Below are 21,408 nucleotides of genomic sequence, written 5' to 3' on the forward strand. Positions count from 1 at the left end.
TGTTGCCAGCCGGCCAGGTGAAGCCCTCCTCCCCGGCACAAGAATAATAATAATAATAATAATAATAATAATAATAATAATAATAATTATCTGCCTCGTCCGCGCTGAAATTACATGGAAAGAACAAATTATGCCATACACTATAATTTGCGTCTTTTATTAAAAGAATAATAAAGTGCCTTTTATTGTTAAGAGAAAGGTGTTTGGAAGATGTGCTTATATCATCCTTACTTTATGGTTGCGAGTCATGGGTGAGAGCTGAACTGAAGCCTACAATTAAACTTTATAAATGGGCCCCTAAGCATCCCCCCTGGGAGTGAGGAAAACTACCGCGAATGATGTATGTTACGACGAAGTAGAAAACCCGTCCAGACCAAAATGGTATCAGAAAGATCTGGTTCAAGTGGCTTAACTGTGCTATGGGACACTGTTGGATGCTAGACTGTCTCCGCAGGCCACAATAAGACAAAGAGTGTAATTTCTCCTATTCAAAAACAATAGGAAAGAGACAGAGTGCTTTTCGCCTCACTAGCAGCATGTTATCGGCGGGTGGCGGGGGCGGGGCCTTGGCTGTGGCAGGCGAGTGTTGCCGCTTCGTCATTCTTGCATTACTTGTTGTCCTGCCTACGTCCTCTCGTCCTTCCTTCCGCAGCGTCTGAATGAGTCGCTCCAGTTTGGAAAGAAGTTTAATCACTTTTCATGTCGAGGATTAGAAGATCAAGAGCATTATTACGTCCCTCCTGACCAGTGAGAGGGACGAGGAGGGAAGAAAGGGAGGGTGGGAGGAGAGATGGAAGGAAGAAAGATGGAAGAGACAGAGAGGGAAGAATATGCTTATAATTTATTTATCGTGAAGAACAAGAGAGAGAGAGAGAGAGAGAGAGAGAGAGAGAGAGAGAGAGAGAGAGAGAGAGAGAGAGAGAGAGAGAGAGAGAGCGTAATCAATCAGTTAATCCATCAAAAACATTCAAACAATTGGGAAAACAAGGAAATAACAACAAGCGCAAGGAGAAAATCAGATTGGAATCGACACACATGGTTTTATAGATTTACAAAGGTCGTGTGTGTGTGTGTGTGTGTGTGTGTGTGTGTGTGACTGATGTGCGCGGCGGCAGGGACGCGTGCTGTGCGCCACGGAGAGTGTGTGTGTGTGTACGTGTGTGTGCGTGTGCCTGTGTGTGGGAGTGTGTGTATGTATGTGTGTGAGAGCCGCGGTGAACAGTGTGTGTGGTGGTGGTGGGCCGCGTGTGTGTGTGTGTGAGTGTGTGTGTGTGCCCGCGTGTGCTGCTGCTGCTGCTACTGCCGCCTTGGTTGTGGTGCTGCCTGGAGGTGAGTGTGTGTGTGTGTGTGTGTGTGTGTGTGTGTGTGTGTGTGTGTACCTATGGCACTGCAAGTTTATATCCCTGTTTACTTGTGTTTTCGTTAGTCTCCCTTACCTGTAGTCTCCCTCACCTGTAGTCTCTCTTAGTCTTCTTCACATGTAATCTCCCTTAGTCTCCCTCACCTGTAGTCTCTCTTAATCTTCACATGTAATCTCCCTTAGTCTCCCTCACCTGTAGTCTCCCTTAGTCTCCCTCCCCTGTAGTCTCCCTTAGTCTCCCTCACCTGTAGTCTCCCTTAGTCTCCTTCACCTGTAGTCTCCCTTAGTCTCCCTCACCTGTAGTCTCCCTTAGTCTCCCTCACTTGTAGTTTCCTTTAGTCTTCCTCACCTGTAGTCTCCCTCACCTGTAATCTCCCTTAGTCTCCCTCACCTGTAGTCTCCCTTAGTTTTCCTCCCGTGTAGTTTCCCTTAGTCTCCCTCACCTGTAGTTTCCCTTTGCCTCCCTCCCCTGTAGTCTCCCTTAGTCTCCCTCACCTGTAGTCTCCCTTAGTCTCATCTGTAGTCTCCCTTAGTCTCCCTCACCTGTAGTCTCCCTTAGTCTCCCTCACCTGTAGTCTCCCTTACTCTCCCCCACTTGTAGTCTCCCTTAGTTTCCTTCACCTGTAGTCTCCCTTAGTCTCCATCACCTGTAGTCTCTCTTAATCTCCTTCACCTGTAGTCTCCCTTAGTCTCCCTTCCCTGTAGTCTCCCTTAGTCTCCTTCACCTGTAGTTTCCCTTAGTCTCCATCACCTGTAGTCTCCCTTAGTCTCCCTCACCTGTAGTCTCCCTTAGTCTCCCTCACCTGTAGTCTCCTTTAGTCTCCCTTCATAGAAACAAAAACAAACAAAATAAAAAAAATGAAAACTCACAAAATCTGAAATAATCGCCAACTTTTTTTTCCTTCGATAAAGTTAGGCAAGAATTTTCTCAGAATTTCTCACGTTAAATAATTCATGAGTCCATTTATAATTCATAGAAGGCGAGAGTTTGGCCGCGTCCCCGCACGAGCATCGGGTGTACGTAGTGATGGCGACCCGGTGTTGTGGTGAGGCACGAGGAGGAGGAGGAGGAGGAGGAGGAGGAGAAATAGGTGGTAGGAAAGGCTAAGGAGGTAATACAATAGATGAAAGAGGAAATAAGAGAAGGAAAACTTACATGGAGACAATTTTGAAGGGAAACAGATAATGTTGAAAATAAGGAAAGTGTGGAAATATAAATAAGAAAATGTACAGAATTGATAACGTAGAATCTCTCTCTCTCTCTCTCTCTCTCTCTCTCTCTCTCTCTCTCTCTCTCTCTCTCTCTCTCTCTCTCTCTCTCTCTCTCTCTCTCTCTCTCTCTCTCTCTCTCTCTCTCTCTCAATCTATCACATCGACAGGCTCCCCCGGGTCTGTCATCACGCCATTCTTTCCTGCCAGCATTGCACCGATTTACTTTATGGATTTTCTTGAATTTCTCACACCTAGTACGTACCTTGCTCCAGTTACTCCAGCTATTTGCTTGCCATACATTTTTTTGAGAGTGAGAGAAATGTTACAAGTGAATCTTTATCGTGTATCCCTACTGCATGCTTTCCTTTTAATCCTGTCTTAATATTCTCACATCCTGCTTTACTGACTCTAATTATTTTGCTTGCCATACATTTTTTTGATAAAGAGAGAAGTGTTCTACATAAATCTTTATCTATATGAATCTTTATGTATACTTTTCTTTTCCTCCTTATTTGCTTGCATTAAAAAAAATAAAATAAATAAATAAATAAAAAAGTGGCGAGTAAGTGAAACGCGCGGGAAAACACCGTAGACTTTTCATGCTACGTTTTCGGGTTTTGTGTATCTGTTGCTTGTTTGTTGTTGGCGCTGGGTGCGGGAATTGGTGCAGAAGAAAAAAATGACAATATGAATGATATTTTGGGACTAAGAAAGGCCCGTTAAAATATACATGATGAAACCGTAGAGTTGTACTGCTTGTGTCGATCTTGAAGTGCCGCTGTTGGGCTGCGCTTGTTGTTACTGCTGCCGCCGTGTGGGAAGAGATATTAAGAATGACGGTAGTGATAAATATAGGATCTTTAATGGTATCGTCAGCATTCTTGATATCACACACACACACACACACACACACACACACACACACACACACACACACACACACACACACACACACACACACACACACACACACACACACACACTGCCATTACTGACTCGCCCATCTATTATAAGAGTATTTTCATCATTCGCTAATTCTTGAGACGATGTCGTGTTTAGTAATACCAGATCTTCCTCCTCCTCCTCCTCCTCCTTACTCCATTCTCCCCCGGACATAAGAAAAATATATGCATTAAATTATTTATCATGTGTGCTGCACCTCCTTTCTTCTGCGTGTTATAAAATATTCTTACTGTTTTTGTTCTTGTATATGAATTAATGGTGAACCTCATTAAGGAAAGCAGATACATCCTTTCTGTTCCTTTACTAGTACATACTCCTATCATGCCACCCCCGCCCTGCCTTGCCGCGTCCCGTCCCAGCCTTCTCCAGTCACGCGTCCTCCGCTACTCCTCCTCATCACTGTAATCAAGGTGGTGTTTTAAGAGCGACTGGAATAAGTAAAAAAGGAGTTGTGTTCCGCCAAGGCCAGGCTGGGGTTGGGACAAGGGAGTGAGGGAAAAGCTAGGTAGGGGATGGAGGAGAGTGAGGGAAGAGTGATCACGTGGAATACATTGTTAATTCATTTCCACATCCTTCTTTTTCTCTTTTTCGCGCTCTTCTTATGTATGTCACTTAGCTTACCTACTTACTGCATCACTGTATCACCACTCACGCACCTCTTTCCTTATAATCCCCCCTGTCTTTCCTGTACTTCCTACCCTTTCATCTCTCTTCCCGTCCAGCTGCTAAAAAGGTCACCACAGCTACAGTAGTTCCCGGCTGACACGCGCCGCGGGGCCAGTCAGTCAGCCTTCATACGTGAATAATTGAGTGGCAGGACAGGCCAGCCGAGCCACATAGACACGTCAGTGGTGGCGGCAGCACAGCACACCTGACTCGTATCACAGTGCACGTGTCAATAAGAAAACCGTCCGCCTCACGCACTTAAGGTTCCTGGAAGCCCTCAAACTGCATTTATGCCTGCGAGAATTCTTATTGTGAAGGTTGATGTAATTACCGCGTGATATAAAGGTTAGTCTCGTTTCTTTTTGATGTGTGTAAGGAAGGGAGGTAAAAAGCGCACGCGCGCGCGCGCGCGTGCGCTGTGTGTGTGTGTGTGTGTGTGATTCACTTACGGTCGTCTGCTGGTCACCCAGCCAGCCGTTCCCCTACGGAAAGAGCTCAAAGCTCATAGGGACCGATCTTTGGGTAGAACTGAGACCACTGACACACCACACGCCGGGACAACGAGGTCACAACACCTCGGGTTACATCCTGTACCTACTTGCTTCTAGGTGAACAGGGGCTATACATTGAGGCTCGCCCATTTGCCTCGCCGCGCCCGGGATTCGAACCCGGACCTTCTTAGTTGTAAGCCGAGCGTGCTAACCACTACGCTACGCAGTGTGTGTGTGTGTGTGTGTGTGTGGTTGGTTCTGGTCCCCGTGAAGATGTGCGTGTGTGTCCGGAGACTTTACGGCCATGGAGGGTAGTGTAGGTAATGGAGGTAATGAACAACAAGATTAGGTAACGTCGTGTTTTACTTAACGCTCGTCGTATTACTTGTTGCTCCAATTATTGTTTACAGTATATTCCTACCACCACCATCACCATCACCACCACCACCACCACCACCACCACCATCACTACTGCTACTACTACTTTTACTACTACTACTACTACTACTACTACTACTATTACTACTACTACTACTGCTACTACTACTACTACTACTACTACTACTACTACTACTACTGCTGCTGCTGCTGCTACTGCTACTACTACTATTACTAGTACCATTGCGTGAGGTGTACCATTGTGTAAGGCGAGCAGGACCAACCCATGATTAACTTTTTATCATACGTGTGTGTGTGTGTGTGTGTGTGTGTGTGTGTGTGTGTGTGTGTGTGTGTGTGTGTGTGTGTGACATTGCGCGTGTAGCCTCAAAGAGAATATTCAAGTTATCAATGGCACACACACACACACACACACACACACACACACACACACACACACACACACACACACACACACACACACACACACACACACACACACACACACACACACACACACACACACACACACACACACATTACATTACATTACACCCACCTATATAATCACTCCTTCTGTCCCCCACAAACAATTTACAGTACAACTTAAATGGAACCAGGAGGGGACAGGGGTGTAGAAACGAGAGAGGGAGAGAGAAATACGAAGATAAGAAGAGGCAGAAGGATGGAGGGATGAAGGGAAGGAGAAAAGAAGTGACACGTTAAATTCTCGACATCAAATTGTAACTTTTCAGTGTTCATAGTTTGGACCAATCAGTGAGGCCCGATTTTTCATTTTAAAGCGTGCCGACCAATGAGGAAGCCCCGATGGAGGGAAGTAAAGGGGAGGACGTTGCGCGGAGGATTTAGCATGTAAGGATGAGAAGTACGTAGATACAGTAATACCATAGAAAGGGTAAAAATAGGAAGAAAGTATGGCAATATATAGACATTATGATAGGGAATGAATGGGTGGAATGTCTCATAAGGACAAGGAAGATAGGGAAGAGAAGAGGGAGGATGCGAAGGCTTGTTATGTATGGGAGTAATGGTTGTATAGGGGGCACGTGAGGGATGGGGAGGAGGTGTTGTATTGTATGGGTGCTTTTGGGTAACGCGGTGAGGAAGGAATGGGGAAGGTGATGTGCGAAGTGGGGATGGGAAGGATGAAGATGGAGATGGATAAGGAAATGGAGAGGGAAGGGATGATAAATGAAGGGAAATGAAGGGAAGGATATGAAAAGAAGGAAAGGAAAAAGAAATAAACAAAGGATAAGAAAAGGACAAAAAGAGAAATGCACTGGAAAAAAAATAAATAGGAGAGATAAAAGAATATAAAAAAATATGGTGATAGAGAACAAATGGAGATTAAAATAGTGAAGGGAGGAGGAAAAGAACATAATGGAGGAAGAAAAGAGGGCATACTTTTCCTCTGTAGCATTAAATAGGTCAAGGTCTTCATCCCTGAACCAACATTCCTTCTTCATATGTAGTGGCGGTGGCGGTGGTGGTGGTGGTGGTGGTGGTGGTGGCGGTGGTGGTGGTGTTAAAAAAGAATAGTGGAGCATAATATTGGCAGAAAGTGGCTGAGGATGGAAGGGGTGACGGTGGGGGGAAGGAAGCAGTAAGATGCAACGGTAGAGGTCGTGTGTGTGTGTGTGTGTGTGTGTGTGTGTGTGTGTGTGTGTTGCATTCCGTTGCTTCTGTATTGTTATTGATTATTGGCCTCCGTGACTCTGTATACAATGTTAAGAACAACAACACTTGACCTTCCCCCCCCCACAAACCCCTGTCACTAAACACGTCCAGCTCTCATTAAAGTGTTGAATACCAGGCTGAGTAACATCACAACACTACTTAAGTTCTCACGTCACACTCACGTCGACTAAATAAGCCTGAGCACTCGTCAGTGTGTCTATAGTGAGTCGATACCATTGATTATATTACGAAACTCAATTATTTACACGTGTTACCATAGAAATTTGGTCACATGTTAAATGGTGGCTCGCTTTTGTGACGTAGGCGTGAGTGGGAAGTGACAGGGGTGTGTGGGGATATGGCACAGGGGTATCCAGGGATGTGTTAGGGCTGATGTAAGGATTTGATAGGGGAGGGTGATGTGATGTGACAGGGGTGGCTGGTATAGGGATGGTGTGGGGATATGATAGGGATGGAAGGTATCAGATTCGATGGAGGAAGAAGAGGAGGAGGAGGAAAATAAGAGAACAACAATTGCTCTTGAAAGGTGAACCGGAGAAGCGTAGGTGGAAGCGAAGAAGAGAGAAGAGGAGGAGGAGGAGGAGGAGAAGGACTGAGCACAACATAGATAAAAGAAGCAAGCGAAGGAGGTGCATTACACGCCTAGTTATATTATGTAAAAGATTTAGTGTAGATAATAAATGAAGAAGAAAACAAGGAGACGGAAGAAGAAGAAGAAGAAAGATAACAACAACAACAACAACAACAACAAACAATAAGAACAACAACAAAAACACTACGGTAGATTGTCCCTACAGGTTTGGGGAGCCAGTTTACACTCACCCAGTCAGTACTTGCCATCGACCAGCCGCTAACTTATTCACGCCACACACACTTCGGGGAACAAGCCTGGTCACCCTGTCTGTCGGGGCGGCGGGGCGGTGGAGCTATATTATCACTATAAGTAGTAGGAATAGTAGTAATAATAGTAGTAAGAGTAGAAAGAGTGGCGGTGGGGGTGGTGTTAGTTATGATCGTATTGGCATTATCGGGAAAAAGGTATGGGTAGTGAAGAGACAAGTAGGTCGCGGAGTATTTAGGGCAGCGCAGGTATGAGTGAGTATGTAGGGCAGCGTATAGCAGTGACCAACTGAAGCGCGCCCGAACATCCCCTCTCCCTCCCCCTCTAACGCAACACCCCTCTCTCTGGCTGGTGGTTCTCTCTCTCTCTCTCTCTCTCTCTCTCTCTCTCTCTCTCTCTCTCTCTCTCTCTCTCGTCTTATACAAAGTCTGAAGCATCATCGTCGTCATCATTATCATCATGAACGACAATATCAGCAGTAACAACAGCAATAACAACGACAGCAACAACAACAACAACAACAACAACAACAACAGCAACAACAACAACAACAATAACTACTACTACTACTACTACTACTACTACTACTACTACTACTACTACTACTACTACTACTACTACTACTACTGCTACTATTACTACTATTACTACTACTAGTACTTCTACAATAACAACAACAACAACAACTACTACTACTACTACTACTACTACTACTACTACTACTACTACTACTACTACTACTACTACTGCTATCACCACTACTACTACTGCTACTACTACTACTACTACTACTACTACTACTACTACTACTACTACTACTACTACTACTACTACTACTACTACTACTACTTCTGCTGCTACTACCACTACTACTACTTTTCCGTCATTTCTTCAACGTTATTTTGAAACCTGATATCAAGACGATGTGGAAAAAAATTAAAAAAAATAACAGTTCATACGATACTATATTTGAATTGAGCACTCTTTGGGGAATTGAACCCTGAGCACGCGAGGGAGCGGCTGCAGTGTACCATTCAACAATAGATACCCGTTTTTACTTCCTTCAAGGCCAATAGACACCTTGAGAAACAGCGAAGAGTGGAGAGGAAGGAGGAGAAGGAAGGGAAGAAAGGAGGTGCGTGTGGGAAGAGAGAAAAGGGATAATGAAGAGGCGGTGGGCAGAGGAAGAAGAGAAAGAGGAGGAGGAGGACGAGGAGGAGGAGGAGGACGGAAAAAATGAAGAGGAGTGGGAGGACGGAAGAGAGAAAGGTCTCAGTGATTCAGTTTCGTGCTGTGGTCGACGCCCTGACGAAGCAGGTCGATGGGACACAAGGAGGACTGACCTCTCTCTCTCTCTCTCTCTCTCTCTCTCTCTCTCTCTCTCTCTCTCTCTCTCTCATTCCGTCGCCCGGTCACCGCAGTACAGAGAAGGCGCACCAAAGCGAACATTAAGTGGCTCTTGAATGCATTAGTCCCAGTCAGTCCGTCCTCTGTGCTAATGTGAATCCCTGGCAGTGTTGGTATGGTCGCTTGGTGAGCACTTTGTTTGCCCTGGCGACTGACCGAGAAGAGGAGGAGGAAGAGGAAGCGGACTTAGGTCAGATAGAAAAGGAGACAGAATACAAAGGAAGTCCAAACATCACCAGACCTTGAGTTTCTTACTAGGCCATTTTGGTAACTATTCAACGCTATCAGTGGGAGAAACAGGATACTACAAAACAGACAGGACGGTACAGAAAATAGGATTGTACAGAAGAAGGAGGAGGAGGAGGAGGAGGAGGAGGGGGAAGAGTTAAGAAGAAATGAAGCTACAGATTATTAAGAACTGTTTTTTTTTTCACGTCCCTACATTTAAAACTTTATTCGTTACTTAAAATTTTACCTTATTCATAGTTTTTTCTTCCTCTCCTTGGAAAAAGTACAGTATCTTCTCGCTCGCCAGGCCACTAACCCTCATGCTGTGACAATTGATATAAATACCGCTCTCTCTCTCTCTCTCTCTCTCTCTCTCTCTCTCTCTCTCTCTCTCTCTCTCTCTCTCTCTCTCTCTCTCTGTGTGTGTGTGTGTGTGTGTGTGTGTGTGTGTGTGTGTGTGTCATTATTATGGTGCCGTCAGTGGCGTGTTGGCGCTAATCCTTTCTGATAGTGGTGGTTGTGGTGGTGGTAGTGGTGGTGGTAGTGGTGGTGGTGGAGGTGGTGATGGTGGTGATGGTGGTGGTGGTGGTGGTCTTACAGTAATGGAACAAAGGAATACAAAGAACACACAGACAAAAGAAAAAATAGAGAGAAAAACCTATCGGGACTTGAGAGAGGAAGAAGAGTAAGAGATAAAAGGAAAATACAAAAAGGGGGAATCCGAGAAGGAAGACAAAGAAGAGGAGGAAGAGGAGGATAAAGGAAAATAGAAAGAACACGAGTAAGAGGAGGAAAATTAGAAGAAAAGGATAGGAAGAGGGGAAAAGAAAAACGAGAGATGAAAGAGGAATAGGAAAACAAGAGTGTAGAAGAAAGAGGAGGAGGAGGAGGAGGAGGAGGAGGAGAAAGAAGAAGGTGAAGAAGAATAGAAAGAAAAGAGAACAGGTTTTCTAGATCGAGAAAATAAGAAAGCTAAAGTGAAAAGTGGGAAAGTGATGATGATGGTGATGATGGTGGTGGTGATGGTGGTGGTGATGGTGGTGGTGATGATAATGGTGGTGTTGTGTGAACTGCCAGCCGCACACACAGTAATGGGCGAGTCGGTGTAATTATAGTGTTGATGGAGACGTGTATTGAGCGGCGTGGCAGTGGCAGTGGTGGTGGTGGTGGTGGTGTGTTAGAGAGCCATTAGCGCACGCTGTATAGGTCAGCTGAGTGGTGATGGCCCTGTCTATGTCTCCTTATCAGTGTCATCACCATCATCACCACCATTACTCCCATCATTATTACTATCACCATTGCTATCATCATTGTTATTATCATCATTATCACCTTTCTTTTATGTTTTTCTTGCAGTTATCATTTTATCATTGGCGGTTTTCGCTTGCCTCTTCTTCTCTCTTCTTATTCTTCTCTCGTTTATAGTAGAAAGAAAAGGAGGGAGGAGGAGGAGGAGGAGGAGGAAGAGGAGGAGGAGGAGGAGAAGTGAAAACAGTCGTGAATGTGAACTATGAGTTTTGGACACACACACACACACACACACACACACATCACACGGCATAGCAAAGTGAAGTGGTGATGATGGTGGTGGTGATGGTGGTGGTATTAGTACTACTATATCACTGGAGACAAAATACTTCTTCCACCTCCTCCTCCTCCTCCTCCTCCTCCTCCTCCTCCTCCTCCTCCTCCCCCTCTTCTCTTCCTCCACCTTTTTCTTTCTTTCTTCTTTGTATCGTTGTTTATTGTACTTCTTAGTCTTTTACTATTTTAAGAAATACGAAATTCTGGAGACAAAATTATTTTATTATTTATTTATTTATCATCTTTTATTATTATTATTTTTTATTACGTGTTTTCGTGACTATAATTGTCGTTGCTACGGTCAATTCCACCCACGCTACCACCACCATCACTACCACCACCACCACCACCACCACCACCACCACCACCACCACTACCACTACCACCACCACTACCATGATTGCAAGTGTTACAATGGCAATCCCATATTTGCCAATATTAGTGTATTTTATGTAGTGGAATGTGGTGGTGCACTGCGTCGAGAGAGAGAGAGAGAGAGAGAGAGAGAGAGAGAGAGAGAGAGAGAGAGAGAGAGAGGTGGCGGTAGATATGCTCTCGTTAACAATTATGAATATGTCAACTCTCTCTCTCTCTCTCTCTCTCTCTCTCTCTCTCTCTCTCTCTCTCTCTCTCTCTCTCTGAAACCTACTCCTTTGCTGAACATTTTTCCGTAGTCAGGATGCAATGTTTGTCGTTCATAATATTTTATAAAGTTCACACTCGGATTAGCGATGCAAGATGGCCTGTATTCAGAAACCCTCTGCTCTCTCACCACGACTATTTTCAAAGGCCACTGATATGATTAGCCGGGTTCTCACGAGTATTTCTCCTGTTCATAATGTAGAAATCTTGCTAATCTGTCACTGGAACCATAAAGAATATCCTTAAAATCTCCTGCAACTTCTACTACAGCCTTTTGAAAGTAGCGGAGGTGCGGCGCAGAAGTGTTTCAAAATGCAGGCCTGTATAGAAACGTAAAATATATTAAGTGCAAGTTAGCCATTATATTTTTAGTAAGAGAATTCCTGTGTTAGTCCCCGTGTGAGCAACGAAAGGTGTTCCCAGGTAAATGTGGCGCCTTTCCAGGTAGTACGTAATTGTGCATGCCGCTATGATGTGTCGCCCCTTCTTATTTACTTCCTTTCCTGCCCCTCGGTGTCTGCTGAGAGAGAAGAGGAAGAGCGTTATCGTGGTGGTAGTGGTGGTGGTGGTAGTGGTGGACGTCGTGTCTTATAGAAAATGGACATGTCTCATAGAAAACACAGAAAACGCAAGATCTCGATGAGTGTCTTATCTATTTGTCTATATCTATCTATCTATCTATCTATCTGTCTATCTATCTATCTATCTATCTAATTACTTGGAAGGATGCATTAAAATTATTTCCATCAGAGGGAGGCCTGGCGTTGAGTCTCCACGAAAACATAATATTGCCAGTAATGACGTTAATTATGTATGTCTATTGACGCCGCGAAGATCAAAATTAATGCTCCTTATCCTTAATACTGCAGTGTATCATAAGATGTCCACTAGTTCATGATGGTGATGTGCTGATGTTTAATGGCTGAGTTTTAACTTGTGTTTGTATTTTGTTTCAGGCTTGTGCTGTGAAGAGGCTGCAGGAGGAGTACGGCGCCCACACCCGGTCACGGCGGGGCGGATCAGCTAGCCACGCACAATAATCTTGAGTTATTGACTTGTTGTGTCTACGCCAAAGGCAGCAACCCCTAACCCCCGCCACCGGGTCCCGCGGGCCAGGCGCCTCACGCTGTCACAAACCAAAACAATGGCTCGTGACCTTGAGCCACAAGCTTCGAGCCACTGAAGATCCGCTCGACCCCTCGACCACCTCACCGCCACGCTTCCATCCATCTCTCAGGAACACAGACGCCCCTCCCTCACACCTCCCGCCGGCGCCTCACGACTCTGATGCCACGGCGCGGCCACACACTGCCTGGTGACACCTTCCCGACACCGCCTCATACCTCGGGTGACACCGTAACATCCGTGGTCCTCATATCGAGCGTCCCCCTCATTGCCGCCCTCCTCACTGTCACAAGAAATCAGTGTGCAAACAAAGATGAGTCAGCCTCGCTACACTAAACTGTCCTCTGCCTCCGCCTTGAGGGTGAGCCAGCCGCCCCTCTGAGGCGCGGTGAGGTGTGAACTAAACGGAGGACGGAGCAGCGCTGACCCGAGGTGTTGACGGGATGAGTGGCAGCTTTAGTGACCTAATAATCCGGCAGTGGTGGTGACCCGTGTGGTGTACACTGGCTGCTGACCGCATGGAGACGGGGCGCGCGACGCCCCCTGGGTTGTCATGGCGACGCCTGTAAACAGTGTGCCAGTGTTCGGATTCGATGCTGCCCTGGACACGATTAGAGAGTAATATTGGCAATTGTTCCCATGCAGACCCTCCGAAGAGTATTAAGTGCCTCAAGACAACTGGAGCCATGTGTCACGTCAGGCCTCGTGGCCCGGGCCTGCCTGGGGCCCTAGACACCCGCCAGCAGTAAGCCACCCCGAGGTCCTCGCCCAAGCCTCCGCTGTTGCGGGAGGCGGCGGGTGCTGGTGACCATGGCGAGTCTCACTCCTCTCCTCTTCACCAAACGCATGTGTCCTCCGGGCCGCGACCCTTCGAGGGATCCTGGAGTCAGCACGCCGCTCCAGGTAAGGTCAAAATCACACCCCACCTTGGCGACGCACCTGGCGTTTGCTAAATACTCCTGCAACCCCGCCGCGAGGCCTTAGAGGCGAGAGAGAGGCAGGGAGAGGAGAAGTGATGCTGCCGCTTTGTTGACATCCTGTAACCGCCTCCGCAACACTCAGTTCCGGCCTTGCATGTTCTTGGTGCCCGTCCCTTCCCATCTCCCTCTCTCTCTCTTGTTACTCAGGTCAATAGTGCGTTGCGGAGGGAAAATTACTACTAAAGAAATGTGTGTGTGTGTGTGTGTGTGTGTGACATCATTTCTGTTCACTGATTTCTTGTTATACGTGTGATGAGCGGAATGGTGATGACGATGGTGGCAATGGTGCTAATGGAGGTGATGATGATTTTAGTGATGGTGGCTGTGATGATAGTGGTGATGGAGATAGATGAGGTGATGGAGGTGATGGTGACATAGTGACCTTTGAATGAGTGTGCGAGAAGTCCCCCCCTCACTCCCCTCCGCCTCTCCCTCTCCTCTCCCATCTCTCTCCTTCCGCTCCACAGTGATCTATATTTTCTTTCCTCTATCTTTCTCCCACTTTCTCATTCCCTTACATTTCCTTCTCTTTCCCATTCACTTCATTTCAATCTTCTTTCGTCTGCCTTCTCCCATACTTCCTCCTCCTCCTCCTCCTCCTCCCTCTTTTTCTCTTGCATAATGACAGGCTGTGAATGTAGGTCATCTTCTTTCTTTTTTTCTCATATATCTTTTTAGTGTTTCTCTAAAGGTCTGTACAGAAAGATACTGATATTCTATCACTCATGGTAGGAGTGGTTTTATTATTATTATTATTATTATTATTATTATTATTACTAGTAGTAGTAGTAGTAGTAGTAGTAGTAGTAGTAGTAGTAGTAGTAGTACTACTAGTAGTAGTAATAGTAGTAGTAGTAGTAGTAGTAGTTGTTGTTGTTGTTGTAGGAGTAGAAGGAAGAGCAGTACTAGTAGCAGGAGAAGTGAAAGTAGTGGCAGTAGTAACAGAAACACACACACACACACACACACACACCAAATGACAGCATCCTCAGTGTACACTAACTGTCGCACACAAATTATCAGAAAACGACTAGATAATGACGAGAAACCCAACACATCCACACCTAAGATCCAAACACGAGACTCCTGACACCGTATTCTGAGCCACTTCTGCTCCGCCCCGCCACTGCTTTCCAAAGGCTGTAGTTGAGGTTAAACGTGTTATAAAGGACGTTTTTTTTACGGTTCTAATGACAGATTAACAAGATTTCTACAATATTAACAATAGTAACAGTCTTGAGAACCCGGCTAATTATCTCTGTGGCTTTTGAAAATAGTCGTGGTGAGAGAGCTTAGTGTTTTAGAATACAAGCTGTAAGTTAGACCCATGCACTCGACAAGCAGCTGACAGACTTCCTACAGCCCGCAAGGTTTTAAACTAAGCCTGATTGTGCATGAGTCAAGACCGGAGACCCAAAAACCTTGTGCTCCTCTTAAATAAATCACAGACTCCTGATGCGAGAAAGGTCGCTGGAGGAGAGAGAGAGAGAGAGAGAGAGAGAGAGAGAGAGAGAGAGAGAGAGAGAGAGAGAGAAAGTAAGAGTATTCGTCTCCCTTTCCTTTCTTTTTCTTCCTGCTTCTTCACTCTAATGGGTTAATGTAACTTTGCCTACCCTCCGTAATCTCTCTCTCTCTCTCTCTCTCTCTCTCTCTCTCTCTCTCTCTCTCTCTCTCTCTCTCTCTCTCTCCATTATATTAAGTTAATCTCGTTTTCATTCCCTTCTCTCTCATTTCCATATATTGCTTTCTCTTCCCTCTTTTTTTTTCTTTCTCCTCTTGTCTTCGTTTCTCCTCCTCCTCCTCCTCCTCCTCCTCCTCCTCCTCCTCCTCCTCCTCCTCCTGCTCCTCCTTCACGTTATCATTATTTTTCATTGTTTGTGATTCAATTTATCGCTTCACGTCTCATAAGTTGGCAAATTGTTTTCTTTTCTTATTTGGCGAATAGTGGAAGGAGAAGAGCATTTTATTGCGTTTTGTCTGTCTGTCTGCCTGTCTGTCTGTCTGGATCTCCCCTCCTCTCTCTCTCTTTCTTTCTGTGTGTGTGTGTGTGAGTGTGTCAGAGGAACTTCCGCCTCCAGATCTGCATCATGTATAAGCCACCACCACCATCGCCACCGTCACCACCACCACCACCATTACCTTTAGCAATAGATGAATCTCGCTTATTTTAATTCAATTTTAATTTGCTGGCTGGTATTACACTTAACAGTCAGTGCATTGCTTTACTTCTGCCGGTGTTGTGTTGTCAGGGAAGGAGACTGAAGGGAAGAGTACGGGGACAAGGGAAGGAGGAGGAAAGAAGGTTTAAAGAGAGAGGGGGAGGGAAAGAAGGGAGGGAGGAGAAAGGAAGATTAAGAAGTACAGTAAAGGAGGAAGAGAGAGTAGGAAAAGAAGGGAGGGGGGAGGAAAGAAGTGTGGGAATTGTTCAGGAGAGAGAGAGAGAGAGAGAGAGAGAGAGAGAGAGAGAGAGAGAGAGACAGGAAACATGTGACCTTATGACCCCTCTCCCTCCTCCCCTCCTCCCTGCTCATGGCGTGAGGCTTGAGACCAAAACAAACCTTCCCAATATTAATTCTTCCTGATCTCCTGTGTGTGTGTGTGTGTGTGTGTGTGTGTGTGTGTGTGTGTGTAGGAGGAGCGGGTTGTGTGTCTCTGCTTCCTTATCTCCTCCTCCTCCTCCTCCTCCTCCTCCTCCTCCTCCTCCTCGGCCTTGTTTACATGGCTCTATAATTTTACATGATCTATCTTGGATTATTATTATTATTATTATTATTATTATTATTATTATTATTAGTAGTAGTAGTAGTAGTAGTAGTAGTAGTAGTAGTAGTAGTAGTAGTAGTAGTAGTAGCAGTAGTAGTAGCAGTAATAGTAGTAGTAGTAGTAGTAGTAGATTAATCAATATAACAGCAGAAAAAAAGTGACAAAAAAAAGTGTTTTGCGTAGAATTCCTGTGATTGGTCAGCTGATTGAAGGCAAATACATCTGATTGGCGATTGTTTGGCGCAGAACGCACACGACTGGTGGCTGAGTGGAAGGAGAATGCTTCTGATTGGTGATTGCTTGAGGAGTGCGTGATGAGGGCGGGAGAATACATGTGATTGGTGTAAAGGGAGGGGGAGGGGAGACGAGGCGCAAGGACTCAAATTCATCCGCCAAGTTATTGCGAACCCGGCGTGGCTGAGAGCATGACAGAGGGATGGTGAGGTAGATAGATAGATGAGTAGATAGATAAATAGATAGACAGATAGATGGACAGAGAGACAGATAGATAGATAGGAATAGGTAAAAACATACACAGATAGATATAGATAGTCAAACAGAAAGATAAATTGATAGATATATGTTTATTGATCACGGCATTCAATCATTCAGCTGACAAACACCAGTCTTTTGAAAATACGAGACATAGAAGGCAATCAGAGAATCAGATCAGTAATTGTGATCAAAATAAACCAATTCAGAAACAAGTAAAAGAAAGAAAAAAAAACGAAATGAATATAAAATCTCACTGGTTGGATGTTTGATTTGTTTGTTTACGTTTACGGAGTCAGTCTTTCTTCCGTGAGCTGCTTAGGGCATCATTATAATCATCGTCATCATCATCACCATTATTGTCATCACCATCATCATCATAATACCAACAACAACCGCAGAAGTAGTTAGAATAGTAGTAGTCGTAGTAGTAGTAGTAGTAGTATATGGTACCAGTAATAGTACAAAGGAATACAAAGGAAGTCCAAACAGCAACAGACCCTGAGGTCCTTACTAGGCTGTTTTGGTAACTATTCTACTCTATTAGTGAGAGAGACAGGGTAGCAACAGGTGAAGAAAGAGGAGGAGGAGGAGGAGGAGGAGGAACAGGAACAGAAAAAAAGAGGAGGAGAAGGAACTCTCTCTCTCTCTCTCTCTCTCTCTCTCTCTCTCTCTCTCTCTCTCTCTCTCTCTCTCTCTCTCTCTCTCTCTATCTATCTATCTATATATTTATCTATCTATCTATATATCTATCTATCTGTGTAACGCGTGGTATCCTTGGTGTCCCTGGTGCAGGTGATGTCCTCGGAGGATGGCGCGTCCATCTCGTCCGTGGAATTGACGCTGCCCCACATCGCAAGGGAGGTGCTGCGGCGCAAGGCCCTGGGACACGGCCACGTCGAGGTGAGTACCCCAGCTGGACATTCGAGTACTCTTGTCACATGCTTCCCTTTATGTGTCTCCATTCTCTTTACGACGCCAACACCCAAAGAAGAAATACGAGTACTCCTTAGATACTCGCTACTCTCCTTTGCCTTTGTCTTTTCTTTACGGCGCCAACACCCAAAGAAGAAATACGAGTACTCTTCTGATACTCGCTACTCTCATTTCCCTATGTCTTTTCTTCATGGCGTCAACACCCAAAGAAGAAATACGAGTACTCCTATGATATTCGCTACTCTTTTTTTTTGTCTTTTCTTCTTTTTATGGGATCTTTTTATGGCAATACGAGTACTCTTCTGTTACTCACTACTATTCATTGATTTTTCTCTTTCTTCTTACGGCACCAAAGATCTTTCGGCGCCACTAGATAAATTCGTCTCAGTTTTGTTCGTTTCTTGAGTACCTGAACCGGCAATATATGACCTCATTGTTGCGGCGCTATCTTGTTAGGTGTCGCCACAGTGGATCAACATTCTCCGTCATGCTCAGTCTATTGCGCCTTCCTCAGTCACACCCGCTACAAACGCCTTCTTTCACTGCATCCATGAGCCTTTTCTTAGTGTCTTCCTCTCGTTCTTCTGCCGGGTAGCTCCAATTCCAGAGCTATACGAGTAAACTAAGTGAATCTGCCACATTTCTTCAGTTTATGGCAAAAAGCAGAGTTAAACAGCCTCATGTAGTTGGAGTTGGTGAGTAGATCCATTTCCAGCTCTCTAATTCAGTGCATCTACCGCATTAGTTCAGTTCATAAGCAAAGGACAGAGTTAAACAACCTCGTCGTGTTTTGGCTTGGCCTTTAAACCAGTCCCGTGGCCAAGGTTAATCTGACAACACGGCCTGCATTTTTTTCTTTTTTCTCCTCCACTTGATTTTCTCACACTTGTATCGACTTTACCTTCGTGTCTTATTACTCTTTGTTGACTTAAAAAAAAAACAATAATAAAACGATCCTGAGGTCAAGGTGGATGGGTCGGCTCTCCCTGTCTGTCCGTGTGTGTGTGTGTGTGTGTGTGTGTGTGTGTGTGTGTGTGTGTGTGTGTGTGTGTGTGTGTTTGTGTGTTTGTGTGTGTGTGTGTGTGTGTGTGTGTGTGTGTGTGTGTGTGTGTGTGTGTGTGTGTGTGTGTGCAGCGTGCGGGCGGCCGTGCGTGTAGCGTCAGCGCGTCATTACTGTGTCTTGCTTGGGTTCACGCTGATGCCACGCTGTCATTACGCTCATTGAGGTGTGAGTGGAGGACTTGTGTATTCTCTCTCTCTCTCTCTCTCTCTCTCTCTCTCTCTCTCTCTCTCTCTCTCTCTCTGAATCGTCAATTCGTATATTGTTTTTACTCGTTATTATTTTTGTTATTTCGTCATGAACGTGACAGAAATCGTTCGTAACTGACACACACACACACACACACACACACACACACACACACACACACACACACACACACACACACACACACACACACACACACACAGCCAACTAGCGTGTAATGGTCGCCACGAAGGTAATTCTGAGACACGCGATGCACACTGAAGGATACGCCTGCAGCCCACGCCAGGCGAGCGTCACTGGGGCAGAGGAACCTCCGTCGTGACAGTAGTGTGCTGGACAGGAACACCTTGCCTCGCCCTACTGGCTGAGATCGAAGCAAACCGTATACGTATCTCGTGTCTACTTCAGTATTTGCTTCCCTACCGTTATAGCGAAGAAGAACCTCCGTCATTGTACAGGAACACCTTGCCTTGTCCCGCTGTCCGAGATCGAAGTGAACTATTTGCTTGAATCTAGTTTATTTAATGGGTTTTTAGTGGTGAATCATTAGGGGGGCAAAAAAGATTAGGTAAATTTGTGGATGAGGATGATGGGTGGAGGTAGGTAGGTATGTTTCGTACAAGGACTGCCACGTATAGGTCTGATGGCTTCTTACAGCTTCCTTTATTTTCTTACCCAACATCAAAGTGATACAAGAACATAAAAATCATAAGAAAATAAGGGAAGCTGCAAGAAGTCATCAGGCCTACACGTGGCAGTCATTGGTGTATGTCCGGCCAGCCTTGCTCTTTCTTATATACTAGGGAATGTAGTGCTTCTAGGACTTGTATGCTTCACACGAGCCTGTCTTCCTTCCGTTGTCTCTCCTCGTCTGTCAGGTGACGCATCCCTGCTGTCCTTCGTGCATCCAATCTAGTGTCTTTTTGTTTTCCCTCCTTATTAGTAAGGTAAATGGATGGCTTTGAATTTTAATGGGATATCGTGCATTAATATCAACAGTGGCCAAGAACTATGCATGTATTTCCTTCCTTTACTTCCTGATTTTGATGGCAAGAAAAAAATTTGGAGAAAACTTCCCCATTTGTATCATTCGGAACTAGTGAAGATGAATTTATCCAACATAAAAAGTAAATAAATAAATACATAAATAAAGAAGAAAAATAAAAGAACTAGCGACAAAGGCACCAATAATAATGAGGCATATCAAAAGTGCAGCTCAAGAATTACAAGCAATTTTAAAGCTATTTTCACAAGCATGTTTCTCTTTGGCCTTCACGGAACGGAAGCACAACGACTTATTTTTTCTTCCCTTGCTTTGATCTTCATCTTCACTTGCACCTTGGCCTTCCCGCACCACCACCACCACCACCATCACCAACACCACCACCACCACCACCACCACCAACACCACCACCACCACCACCACCACCACCGCCACCACCACCAAGAGAGAAGGAAGGAAAAAAAAAATGAAAAAAATAAATAGATAAATTACCAGACTGAGGCAGGCTTTCTCTCTTTCCACTATTTCTGGGGCATGGCAGAGAGAGAGAGAGAGAGAGAGAGAGAGAGAGAGAGAGAGAGAGAGAGAGAGAGAGAGAGAGAGAGAGAGAGAGAGAGATGAGTATGGGAGAACTGGAGAGAGAGGTGGAGGAAAAAACGAATAATTGAAGAGAGGTTTTGTAGTCGTAGTCGCAGTAGTAGTAGTAGTAGTAGTAGTAGTAGAGGTAAAGTAGTAGTAGTATTAGTTGTACTAGTAGTAGTAGTAGTAGTAGTAGTAGTAGTGATGGTGGTGGGAGGAGGAGTAGTATGATTAACAAATAGGAAGAGGAAACAAGAGGTGGAGCCATATGATCATGACCTTTTAAAGCCACGTGGGGCAACTTTTCTCTCTCACCTTGCTCCTCGTGCACTCCACTCTCCCAAATCATGCAGAGAGAGAGAGAGAGAGAGAGAGAGAGAGAGAGAGAGAGAGAGAGAGAGAGAGAGAGAGAGAGAGAGAGAGCAATTCATTCATCAGGTAGAGTGCATTAGTGAGGGGCTTAGTAAAACATATTATTCATTCTTTATTTTTCTTATACTTACTGACCACCATTAGACTAAGAAAACTTTAATTTACCACTGATATTTTCTCCTCCTTCCCTTTTTAGTCACCAATATTAATTTTACTCGCCTCATGAACGCTCTTTTAGATGCTGATAGTAATCCTTGCATCCTTTTTTCCTCCCCTATCTTTTCATCTCTCCACGCATTCAGTCTCTTCTTCTATTCCTCTGCCTTCTTGCAAATGTTCCTTGCATCCTTTCCCTCTCCCACATTCCTTTCCTTCAAGCGTCCAGTCTCCCCTCTCTCCC

General features: G+C 45.1%; 1 long non-coding RNA gene across 1 annotated transcript; it reads left to right on the forward strand.

Annotated features, from left to right (window-relative positions):
* Positions 1-1,088: 1,088 nt before the first annotated feature.
* Positions 1,089-17,838, forward strand: LOC135103859 (uncharacterized). The gene is made up of 3 exons (XR_010270217.1): positions 1,089-1,329; positions 12,448-13,519; positions 17,647-17,838. It is a non-coding gene; the product is annotated as an uncharacterized LOC135103859 (long non-coding RNA).
* The last annotated feature ends 3,570 nt before the right edge of the window (positions 17,839-21,408 follow it).

Source organism: Scylla paramamosain, chromosome 9 (assembly GCF_035594125.1).
Source record: "Scylla paramamosain isolate STU-SP2022 chromosome 9, ASM3559412v1, whole genome shotgun sequence".
Taxonomy (NCBI): Eukaryota; Metazoa; Arthropoda; class Malacostraca; order Decapoda; family Portunidae; genus Scylla; species Scylla paramamosain.